Raw genomic sequence first — 12,474 nt, 5'->3', positions numbered from 1 at the left:
GAAGCTGTCCTTCTCTACTCCTATTATTGAAATAAAAAATGAACATAGCCATGCTTCAAATAAGATGCTTCAAAACTATTATTGACTGCTTTTATTAAATAATTCCTTCATTCCCTTTTACTCTTTCAAATTTATCCTGTTCATTTAAAAAATCAACCCAACTTCTCCCTGACAAAGGAACTCCAACTTCTAAAAACTTGCTTTGTCCAAAAATCCCAGCATATTTTCGCAATATTTCTTTCTCACAATCTATTTTTTTATTCTTATTTTCAAGAAAAAAGTATAGACTCACAGGAAGTGCCAAACATGTGAACTGAGAAGTCTCATGCACCATTCTCTCATCCATCCACAATGTTAACTTCTTACACAATTATAATACAATATAAAAACCAGGAAATTTATATTGGTGGAATCCGTAGAGCTTATTTAGATTTCAACAGTTATATGTGCACTCATTGACGTGTGTGTGTGTGTGTGTGTGTGTGTGTGTGTAGCTCTATTTGATTTTAGCTCATGTCTAGTCTTGCATTACAACTACCACAATCAAGATACTCAGTCATGCAATAACCATAAGACTCTTTTTGTTACCCCTTTATAAACATATCTATTCCCTCCACCTCCCCACCAAATCCTGTGATCCATTAACCTATTATCCATCTCTATTATTGTTATTATTTTAAATATTTTATTTATTTTTTTGACAGAGAGAGACAGACACAGAGAGAGCACAAGCAGCGGGAACAGCAGAGGGAGAGGGAGAAGCAGGCTCTTCACTGAGCAGGGAGCCCGATGCAGGACCCTGGGATCATGACCTGAGCCAAAGGCAGATGCTTAACCGACTGAGTCACCCAGGCGCCCCTATAATTATTTAATCTTACAAATGTCACATAAATGGAATTATTCCACAAGTCTCCTTTTAAGATTTTTTTTTTTCCACTCAGGTTTCATCCAATCTCTTCCTATATCAATAGTATGTTCCTTTGAATTGTTGAATATATTCTATGGTCTGGATGTTTGCTTACCCATTTATCTACTGTGGCTGCTATGAACTAGGATATACGTCATACTAGCAGCTAGAGTGATTGTACTATTCTACATTTCCACCGGTAATGTATGAGTAATCCAGTTTCTCCACATCATTGCCCACGTTTGGAACTGCTATGTTTAATTTTACCCATTCTGATAGTCTGTAGTTATATCTCATGATGGTTTTAATTTTGGATGATGTTGAGCATCTTTAAGGGTGCTTAGTTTCCATCTGTGTCTCTCCGTTGGTGAAATGTCTGTGCATATTATTTTTCCGTTTTTCTCCCCATTTCTAATTGATTTGTTTGTTGGGTTTTGAGAGTTATTAGTATATTCTATATACAAAGCCTTTGTCAGATATGTGATTTGTAAATATTTCTCAGTCTGTCATTGCCTTTGCACCCTTTTAAAAGGACCTTTCATACAGCAAAAATTGTTTTGATAGGTCCAATGGATCAGTTTTATCCTTAAGAATTAGACTTTTGGTGTCAAATATAGAAACTCTTTGCTTAGTCTAAAGATTTTGTCTTATGTTTTATTCTAGAAGTTTTATAGTTTTATGTTTTATATTTAAATCTATTCTAACTTAATTTTTTACATAAGGTATGAGGTTTAGGACAGGTTTATTCTTTGCTGATGGATCCTCAGTGTTCCACCACTATTCGTTGAAAAGGCTTTCCTTCCTCTGTTGTCATTCGCTTGTTTTTTAAAAGTTATTTGGACAGATTTATTTGGATCTATTTTCTGGGTTCTCCGTTCTGTTCTCTTCGTCCATGTACCCATCCTTCTGCCAATATCACCTTGTTTTTGTCACTCTAGCTATCCTAGATCTTACCATGAAAAATAATGATTCTTCCCACTTTATTATTATTTTTCAAAATTATTTTCGGTATTTTAGGACCTTTTCCTTTACTCTTTCTAAATTCATTATCGTTTAAAACTTCGCTTGCCACATTATTGACATTTCTAACATACCTCTAACACTCACTGTTTCCCTGTATCTTTAGGCCTTTTGATTTTTCCATTCATTATACTTTGATTAACTACTGTCATAGAGCCAACATTACCACTTAAAATTGTGTTTACCTTTCTAACACAAAGTCAACTTTCTTCTTTGTTGTCACATAACTCCTTGTCTTTCAAACTATTTTTTCCATCTTTCCTACAAATTTATTTTTTCATCCTCATCATATCTCTAAATGTTCAAACACTTAACATTTACTCAGTTCATCATTTCCTACTGTGAGTTTCACTTGCCTCCATGCCAAATTTCCACTTGTGGTTAAACACTTCAACAGAAATTCACAGTCCAGAATGTATCACCAAACAGATTTTCTTTCTTGACTGGTTAATTCTGGGTCTTTACTAATATCTCCTCATTTTATCCTCTTTTATGATAGCTGCTGAGCAGCCCAGGGGAGAATCATAAAATAGTTTACATTCCCTGATCCTCTACAAATCTTCTGTTCATCCTGTATTGATCAATGGAGAACTTATTGATTCCAGACCATTCGAACGGTCTGCTCCACGTTCCTCAAAAACCCCACTTCTACTCTGTACGTGCTTTCACCTCCTAATTTTCCTGGAATCTAAGTTGTCAATACGATTTCCCTCAACTCCCTTTTCTCTCTCTCAAAATAATTTCTCTTTGCTTTCACTCCCTTGTTCTGCCTTCTCTACCCCTGTATTTAAAAGAGAAGTCATCACTTCAATCTTCCCTAAACTAAGCTCTCCTACTCTGGGTTGTGGATTTTGGATCCCAAGAACATCCAGGGTAAGCAGTGGATTATTATTATTTTCCCATTAAAATGTGTACACAAACATTTTTTAATGATTTAATTTTTAAAATTAAATTTCAATATACTCCAAATTAAGAAAAAGTCATTTACACATTTTTATGTCATTGATTTATGGCTCTCTACAATATATATGTATTTGGTGACCCTGTCTCTACTAAAAGACTCTGAATAACTCCTTGAAGTATTGAATCCACATGATTCTTCCTTGAACTCTCCCTAAATTTGACATTGTAACTTCTCCTCTTTCTTGACCCCTCCCTTTGTCTTTCATGAATTTCCTGTTTTTCCATTTTTTTCCCTCAAGTGTAATATTCTTTCTCTCTACCCTATAGTAACTTTTCTTTTCTTTATTTTTCAATTCCAGGGTAAGTGGTGACTTTTTTTTACCCAAGGTTTTATTCTCAGTAAATGATCTTTTTGTTGTATTTATTTCCATGTTCATCACCCTTTTTTAGACAAAATTAATTCTTAGTCTTACTGACATCTCTCACACTATTCCATTTTCATCTGCTTTTTTGAAGATGCCCCCATTTGGATGCCTGCCCAGTATCAATTGTTAACTCTTCTAAAATCTACTCCCATAATTCTTGTTCAGTTTGTGTCTATAACTTTTCCATTATCAGTATCTTTACTTAATTGTTGTTGTATATAAGATTATTAAAGTAGTTGCCTTGTTCATTTATCTTTCCAATCTCAATCTCCTTTTAATATATCCTCATTGATAAATCATCTCATATTTCTTCTCGCATCACTTACTTATCCAAAATCATCAACAATTTCTTATTGCCTTCTAACCTCATTTAGAACTTTTCATTTTGTGACTTAAGAATATGCAGGGTTTTTTTTTTTCTTTTTTCTTTTTCTTAACTATTCTCCTACAATAAGTAAAAATTCAGAGGAAGAGAAAAATAAAAAAAAGATTAATCTCAGTGATCTCTGGAATCAATTTGTTTAAGGTTTTTAATATCTGCTCTACCACTAACTTGAAGCAAATTACCTACAATTTTGTGTCTCTGTTTCCTCATTTAAAAAATGAGGGAGGGGCATCTGGGTGGCTCAGGTGGTTAAGCCTCTGCTTTTGGCTCAGGTCATAATCCCGGAGTCTTGGGATGGAGCCCCACATTGGGAATCCCTGCTCAGCTCCCTCTCCCTCTGCTGTACTCCCCACCCCAGCTTGTGCTCTCTCTCTCTCAAATAAAAAAATAAAATCTTAAAAAAATATAAATAAATAACTAAATAATGAGGGAAATGATAGTATTTGCCATATAGAGTTACTGAAAGGTTTAAATGGGAAAATGTGGGGAAAGGTCTGCACAGCTTCTGGCACATAGTGGACAATCATGTGTTAGCCATTATTTCTTATTTTAAGACCACTATAAAACTGGAAGGACATGAGGGTGTTTATTCTTGTGTATACCCAGATATTTTCAGAACATTATAAAGTTGTATATAAAGAGAAAGTACTATTACATTTTATGCCACTACAACTTTAAAGAATTATGAACATAAGGTAGAAAATGCAATGTAATATTATTTGTTACTGCTAATCATATCTTTTATTCTAAGACTAAAAGTTCATGAAATTTGTGGGTTTTTTTAGGTTTCTTTTTAACTTTATTACTATAGTATAAAGTTCATATTGGTGAGATTTCTTTTATTATTTTTTTAATCTATTCTTTGTCCTATAGATATGGCAGGCCATTGATATCAGGTCATTGACTTATGAACCTTTTCTTCAGCTCTTATTTTTATTCAAAACATCAGCAAAGCTCAAGTGTTCTCTTTGCTCACTATCTACTACTGAATTAATGTAAATTTGAATTAATATCCAGATGATTGGTGATGCCGTCATATGTCTTGTCATATAAAGGTCTATTTGATGGCCTTTGTCTCTGGATTATCATTCATTTCCACATAATTTACATCACATTAAAAGATTTTCATTATTATTTTCTGGTGATTTTGCTCTTTCCCACTGAACATATTCTGAGGTTATTTCCATAGTTTTGAAGACCACCTTGAATGTTTCTCCATTAAACTGGAGGAGCAAATACTACTGGATTTGCCAGCTGATTTATTCATTTGGACACATATTCATGATCACATATATGCACATATTTGTGACTATCTATATTTATATCTATGTATCACATCAAGAACTACATTGTGACAATTAGGCAAAATCAAAATAGTCTCAGTTCTGACTTCTCTACCCTTTACAACAGTTTAATCTTCCTATCTGTCTAACTTTGATGCAATTTTGCTTTGACTAGACACAAGAAAAAACACACAGGCTGTATGTATCTCCCTCAAATTCCTTTTAATTACAAATGGAAAATACATATTACTATACAGATGCCCACAGAGTGAGAAAAGAAGAAAGAGAGACAGAGAGAGAGACCAAGAGGGTAATAATGGAAATCTGGCAAAATATTAGACCTTGGTGACATGAGCAAATGCATCTGGGAGTTAGATGTTTTATAAATTCTAATTTCCTAACATTTTTATTTTAGTTTTGGAATAAAAAGTGTAATAAATTTAATAAACCCCCCCAAAAAACAATGTTGTCCTTTAGTATATCTTTCCTCTGCTTTGTTAACCAAAGACTCTTTCCAACAAACCGAGAAGGAGAGACAGGAATATGTCACATTTGGGTAAAATATCACCTGTGTTATTAAAAGGATAATAGTGGCACATGTGATTTATGTCATTAGTTAAGTATTTTTTTTAAATACATTGGGTTTAACTATTGAGGTTGTGTGTTCAGTCAGAGCTCTCACTGTTCTCTTTTTAAGAGGTCAAAATTCTATCAAGACAGGACTGATTCATAAAGCCAGTTTCCAATGTCAATCCTCAATATCCCAGAAGATGCTGAGAAACATCAGCCCGGTGGATAAAGAAATTCCTAGGTCACTTTGTATGAAAAGTTGGAATTAATTTCTTATTTTGCTTTCCACCCTAAGTTATGCTTGGTGTCATTGCTGAATAAAGCACATTGAAAGCTTAAAAATAAGATTGAATGGCAACATGTAGATATAACACAAAATATTAAAAAAATCTAATGTAATTTTTATCCCATTGTTAAGTTCCCAGGGAAAAGTAAAGTTCAAAAAATAAAATATTTGTCTAGATCTAAAATCTGAAACCAATGTCTCAACAAAGCAAAGCTCAAAATGCATTCTTCTCAATTTGTTATTTTTCTCAGCATCAGGTGGAGGGCTGCTTAATGCCTAGGCAGAGTTGGCATTCATTCCATAAGCAGTTGCAGTATGAAATGCCTTTGGTTGGAATGGTTGTATTTTGTTGTCTTTATTCAGGGCATAAGGAGTTTTGTTCAATCAATTAGAAGTTTGCTGTTTGCCTCACTTTTTGTAAGAGTTAAAAAGATAAAAAAATAATAAACAAAATCATCTCAAGACTGGATTGAATGACCACAACATTCAGAAAACAATTCTATTGCAATCTTCTAATGTAGGTATTCTAAGATCCTCTAAGTATATTCTATATTCCTAGAACATATATTTGGTGTTGCCTAAGACATAACAATAATTCAGTGGTATGTGAATGTGTAGGACTTAACTGGTAAAAATATTCTTGCCTTTAGTCTTATCAGGATGCCATAGAGGGTGCCAGTTGTTTAGAATCCATAACCTGTCCACTAAAACTCCCTAAAGCTTTGGGGAAAAAAATCTCTCAGCAAGATGCTAATTTTGGCACTTCACATTTACCGCTTCTGAGGAGACATACACTTCTACTTACTGCTTCCTCTCTAAAAGTGACATTTGAGACCCTGACAATTGTTACATTCTTGTTAAAATTTATTTGAGGTAACTTTATTTTCTTATGCGGTACCTCTGTCTTAGTCAGTTTGGAGGGTTATAAGAAGGTGCCATGACTAAATGGTTTATAAACAACAGAAATTAATTTCTCACTGTTCTGGAGGCTGGAAGTCTGAGCTCAGGGTGTCAGCACGGTCAGTTCTGGTGAGTAGGCTGCTGTCATCTTGTATTTTTGGTGGAAAGAGAGAAGGAGAGAACTTTCTGGGGGTCCTTTTTATAAAGGCACTAATCTCAATCATGAGGGATCCACCCTCACGGCCTAATTACCTTTCAAAGGCCTCACTTCCTAATCCCATCATCATGGGGTTTAGGATTTCAACATATGAATTTTAGGAGGACACAAACATTCAGACCATTGCAACATTCTAAAACTCTTTCTATCCAATAAGTTTCTGGCATTACAAGGATTTGAATATGTGCTTTATCTGTTAATGTAACATTGATATACTCTTATGCATAGGCATTTATAGTCTTATGCCAAATGAAGGTTGTTTTCACCCATTCTTAATATTCAGCGGGCCCAGGAGAAGAGTACAAGAACAATCCCACATACCATTTTCATAAGGTTTCTCTTTACCTGACAAGTCTGAACTTGTCAACTTTCTCCCACAAAATGCTCCTCTATGCCCCACCGCAACATATTTTAAGTTCCTCAAGGGAAACTGAGGCTGAAGGGCAAGGAACAAATTTAGAATTCTCAGAATTCAAGAAGTATAAACCAAAATATGGACATGAGGGCAAAGCCAGCTCTTGCCCCTTGGAACCCGTCCTCTGGTCCTCCACCCAATTGCCCTTTATTCCCATACCAATAAACAGCCATCACTTGGTGCACAGATTTAGGGTCTGTGCACCTGTCACCCTGCACTCTCAGGAATAGAGAACAGGGGAGGGCTCTGGGCAATCCTTGAAAGCAGGCAGAAGACCATTTGGACAAGACCTCCCAGAGTTCTGCATATGCTCTGTGTGTAAGCTCATAAAGGACCAGAGTGGGGGTTGTGGAAGAATGACCTATTTCTTGGGTCTAGATAATGAAGGATAGTTGGAAGGCAGGCAGGCAGGGACAACCCCACCCCACCCCAAGAGGAAAACACCATTAAAAGGATTTTACATCAACCTGAAAGGAGCCCTCCACCCTTTCCCATGAGATAGACAGATGACAAAAACCTGATGGGATGACAGGCTCAGGGAGGGTTAATCAGAATAAAACAGCCCACCAACAAGCCTATAAAAACCCCTAGACTTAGAAACACCAGTGGCAACCCTCTCAGGTCTTCTCCCTCCTCAGGAGCTTTGTACTCTCACTTTGCTATCGCTCAATAAACCTTGCTTTGCTGCCTACCACTCTGTCTGGTCTACCTCTTCATTCTTCCAAGTGGCATGACCAAGAACTGCAGACACTAAAGGAGAAGGACATATGGTGCTGACTGTAACTAGTACCTTTTTGTATGTCATATATTATGCTTAAGAATTACACCTTCTAAGACCATTGGTTTCTTCTATAAACAAATGCACAGCCAACCTGAGCCCACTCTGTCCACAGGTGCTATGGATATATGCCAAGATATTTAAATGAAGAAATAGTGTTCTACAGTGTAATGTCCAAAAGACATGTCTTCCTCCCTCCCTCCCTCCCTCCCTCCCTCCCTCTCTCTCTCTCTCTCTCTCTTTCTTTCTTTCTTTCTTTTCTTTCTTTCTTTCTTTCTTTCTTTCTTTTCTTTCTTTCTTTCTTTTTCTTTCTTTCTTTCCTTCCTTCCTTCCTTCCTTTCCTTCCTTCCTTCCTTCTTTCTTTCTTTTCTTTCTTTCTTTCTTTTTCTTTCTTTCTTCTTCCTTCCTTTCTTTCTTTTCCTTCTTTCCTTCTTTTTTTTTCCTTCCTTTCTTCTTTCTTCCTTTCTTTCTCTCTCTCTCTCTCTCTCTTTTTTTTCCTAAGAAAAAGACAGAGCACATGAGCTGGGGGAAGGGGAGCAGAGGAGAGGGAGAGAGAATCTTAAGCAGGCTCCATGTCCAGCCCAGGGCCTGATGCAGGGCTCAATCTCATGACCCTGAGATCATGACCTGAGCTGATATCAAGAGTCAGATGCTTAACTGACTGAGCCACCCAAGTGCCCCCAAAAGACATGTCTTTTTTTTTTTTTAAGATTTTATTTATTTATTTGAGAGAGTGAGAATGAGAGAGAGAGAGAGAGAGAGAGCACATGAGAGGGGGAAGGTCAGAAGGAGAAGCAGACTCCCCGCTGAGCAGGGACTCGATCCCAGGACTCCAGGATCATGACCTGAGCCGAAGGCAGTCGCTTAACCAACTGAGCCACCCAGGCGCCCAAGACATGTCTAATAAAAACTGTCCCCCCCTGGTTTCAGCTACTACTAAATACAAAGCTTTTCCTGGCCTAGTATCTGCTAAAGTAACTCACTGTCCTCTTTCATGTAGTGAGGTTTGTGTCTGGTTTAGCAAGACCAGCCTTATAAAGTTGAAAATTGCAACTTTTATCACTAATAATGTATCTAAGACCATTCATGTCCAGTGTTTGCTAACCAGGGCTAAGTAGTCTAGCACCTTCACCTTACTTGGCCAGAATTTGTCAGAGGATCCCTCGCTCATTGAGTGTACTAACATCCATAAAGCAGCTGCACTTTTACCTGAGACATGAGTGATTTCATACCTTTGTGGATCCCTGCAACTTTGCACTAGAGCCATCAGGTATACCCCTCTATGCCATGAATTTGGTTACTGTCCAGTGAAAAGGTTGCCATAAGCTGCAGTGAACTGACAATGTGATCTAAGGTTTACAAGCCATTCACCTAAGCAGCAATAGTGAATGAGCTGCTTTCATACAGCAAATTCAGTCCCATGACCCAATTTAGGCCTACCTAAACTATTAACATCAAATCTCCCTGATAACATACCCTAGTTCAAGGCCTTACTCACATGAGAAACCTCAACCACTCCATTTATATTTCATTCCATAAATTTTACCTTCTATGTCTATCTCCAGAGGCACACAGATCAATGCAGCAGATATGTGTTTAAAGGGCCCAAAACATGTTGTCCTTTTTTTTTTTAATATGAGTACTCATCTAATTGAGAAATCTGTTAAGTAATTAAAGCTGCTGAGGACAAGGATATTACTTTTATCGTCGATAAATTTGGTATTGAGAATACAGTTTTTTCTGTGTAAGAAAAGATTTCCTAATACTGAGCTCCAGGATTAAATCTCATGCTTTCTGTGGTCAGCAAACTCCTCCAGGAAAAAGAGAGTGAGGGATCAGGAGGCACATGTTTCTCCTTCCAAAGTCAGGCACTTTGCCTTCCCACCCCCAGCTTCCACCTTCAGGGAGAAATCACGTGTGACATAGAGAAGGCAGACATGTTTGATTAACAAAATTCTCTTCATACTACACCAGTATAAAACACATCAGAATTGAGATGCTAAAATTACCCCCTCAACATAAATTATAAGATATTTCATTTGCCAGAAAACTAAACAAAACCAAAAACAAAGGAGAAATGACTGAAAGCTGAACATGGGCAGTGGGGGGAGGAGGTAGAAAAAGACACTTGATATTTAACACAATCTTATAAACCTCCAACTTGCTAGAAGTTTCTAGTTCTATTTCTCGGTAGCTCAGTTTGAAAGAAAATACTAATTGGGGCATTTAACCTAATGGAAACAGTATAATGACCTTATACATGATTGGTGTTCCTGTTGACAAGTATACTCACCAGAGATTTTGTAAGCAAATTACTGTTTGGCTTCCGATATCTCTGGATCTTTCCTGTATAAGCCTATTAGTCGATCATAAGACTTCTTAACAAAGCAAGGTTTCATTATTTATTTTTGAAATTTTGACATGTATAAGTAATTTAATTTTGCAATTAAATATTTATATCCAACCAATACTTTTTGTCTAGCTTTATGCTAATTATTTAATACAATAAATGCCACATGCTAACCTATCTAACCAAGTACTTTCTAACAGTTACAAAATGCACATTTTACATGAAACATTTTGCCCTTTTAGAGCTCAAGTTTAAAACATTAAAGTGGTACTAAGACATTACTTATATCCCTTGTTATACTTACTGGTTTGGTCATTTACAAGTAAGATAGATGATAGCTAGCTAGCTAGAAAAATAGATAGATAATTATCTGTATCTATAGCTTTTTAGTTAAGTGAATTCTAAGTTTGTTACTGACTTATAAAGTATCAATTTATTTTATTTGTTCTAAAGTTACTCTGAAAGTAGAAATCAGTTAAATTAAATCCTAATGTGAGGTTGATAATAACTTGATATATAAAGTTGGACAAATTACTTAATTTCCCTGAGCTCCATTTTTGTCCAACCATAATAATTTCTCAGCCTATTCCAATTCCAACCCCATATGGACATATCGTTAATAGGCGGGTCATTTCAGTGGGGAAGCTCCAGGATTTAAAGCAATGGATATGTTTGTGAGTCACCCAAGGCAAATTCATTAGCACTTTTTGATATTCAGTTTTATTATTTTCAAAATAATATAATCAATGATATCATCTATTTCAAAGAATGAGGGGGATCAAATAAAATAAAATTCTATAAAATCATTGTGTAGCTGCAGAGCATTATTTAATAGTAAAATACTGTTCTAATTCCAAGAAACAACTTCCACACTTCAGAGGTGATGCTCAGAGTACACAATTACATGGTTTGGTGACTGAGATTATATTTATTTTAGACATAATTTCTACTTCATCCAATCAGAAGTATTTATAGCATTTATTATGTGCCTGGAATTAGTGTCATATATTTGTAAGTCATTTTTTTTTATTTTTTATTTATTTATTTGAAAGAGAGAGAATGAGAGATAGAGAGCACAAGAGGGAAGAGGGTCAGAGGGAGAAGCAGACTCCCTGCTGAGCAGGGAGCCCGATGTGGGACTCGATCCCAGGACTCCAGGATCATGACCTGAGCTGAAGGCAGTCGCTTAACCAACTGAGCCACCCAGGTGCCCCTATTTGTAAGTCATTTTGTTCTCACTTTTGTTTCTGACAGAATAGTCTTTTTTCAATAGTCTTTTGTTCCTCTGTCATCCTGATCATCTTTAAGCCATGGTTTTGAAATTTATGAGAGTGCCATGGCTTTCTTTCTCTGAACATGCAGCATGATAAAGGAAAGGGATTGTTTTTGACATGGAACTAAATAATATTTTCTCTTCTATTTCTGACACTCCTAATGGTGAAATGTTTACTCTTGACAACTTAATAGGTCTCCTATCCCTAGTGAGAAGCAGCTCACCAACTTAGTTACCCTTCATAGGGACATCTGGACTCTGTGATTATGAAGGGTAACTTCACAATGGATTGAGAACAGCTGACCGACATGCCTTGAAGAGTTATTATGTGAATTAAGTGAGTAGATGTACAAGTAAAACAGTTATGCTGCACTGACAATGCAATTCCTACCTGGCTTAATAGATTCAGTGCAATGGAGAAACAAATATATAACTGACTTCATAATCTGAATCCTAGCAGGTAGTAGGGAGTACTTTGAATAGTAACAATAGTATCTGATCAAGTCAGTACAGTTCCATTAGTCCCTCAGGGGCCCAAGTTTTGATTAGTGTAACGTTGGATCTAGAGTGGAGAAAAAGATGCATGAATTGGAATCCATCTGAAGGATTAAAAATTAAGACAGAGTTTCTAACTTAATACACTAATATAGCTAATATATCACAGGTCTAGGACTGAATTTAAGTCTAAACTTCCTGCTACTTTTCTAATAAAAATATCAACCTGTATCAAAAGTATCAAAATTATCAAATATAAATCCCTTA

Source organism: Zalophus californianus, chromosome 3 (genome assembly GCF_009762305.2).
Source record: "Zalophus californianus isolate mZalCal1 chromosome 3, mZalCal1.pri.v2, whole genome shotgun sequence".
Lineage (NCBI taxonomy): Eukaryota > Metazoa > Chordata > Mammalia > Carnivora > Otariidae > Zalophus > Zalophus californianus.
Note: the sequence above shows the minus strand (reverse complement) of the source record.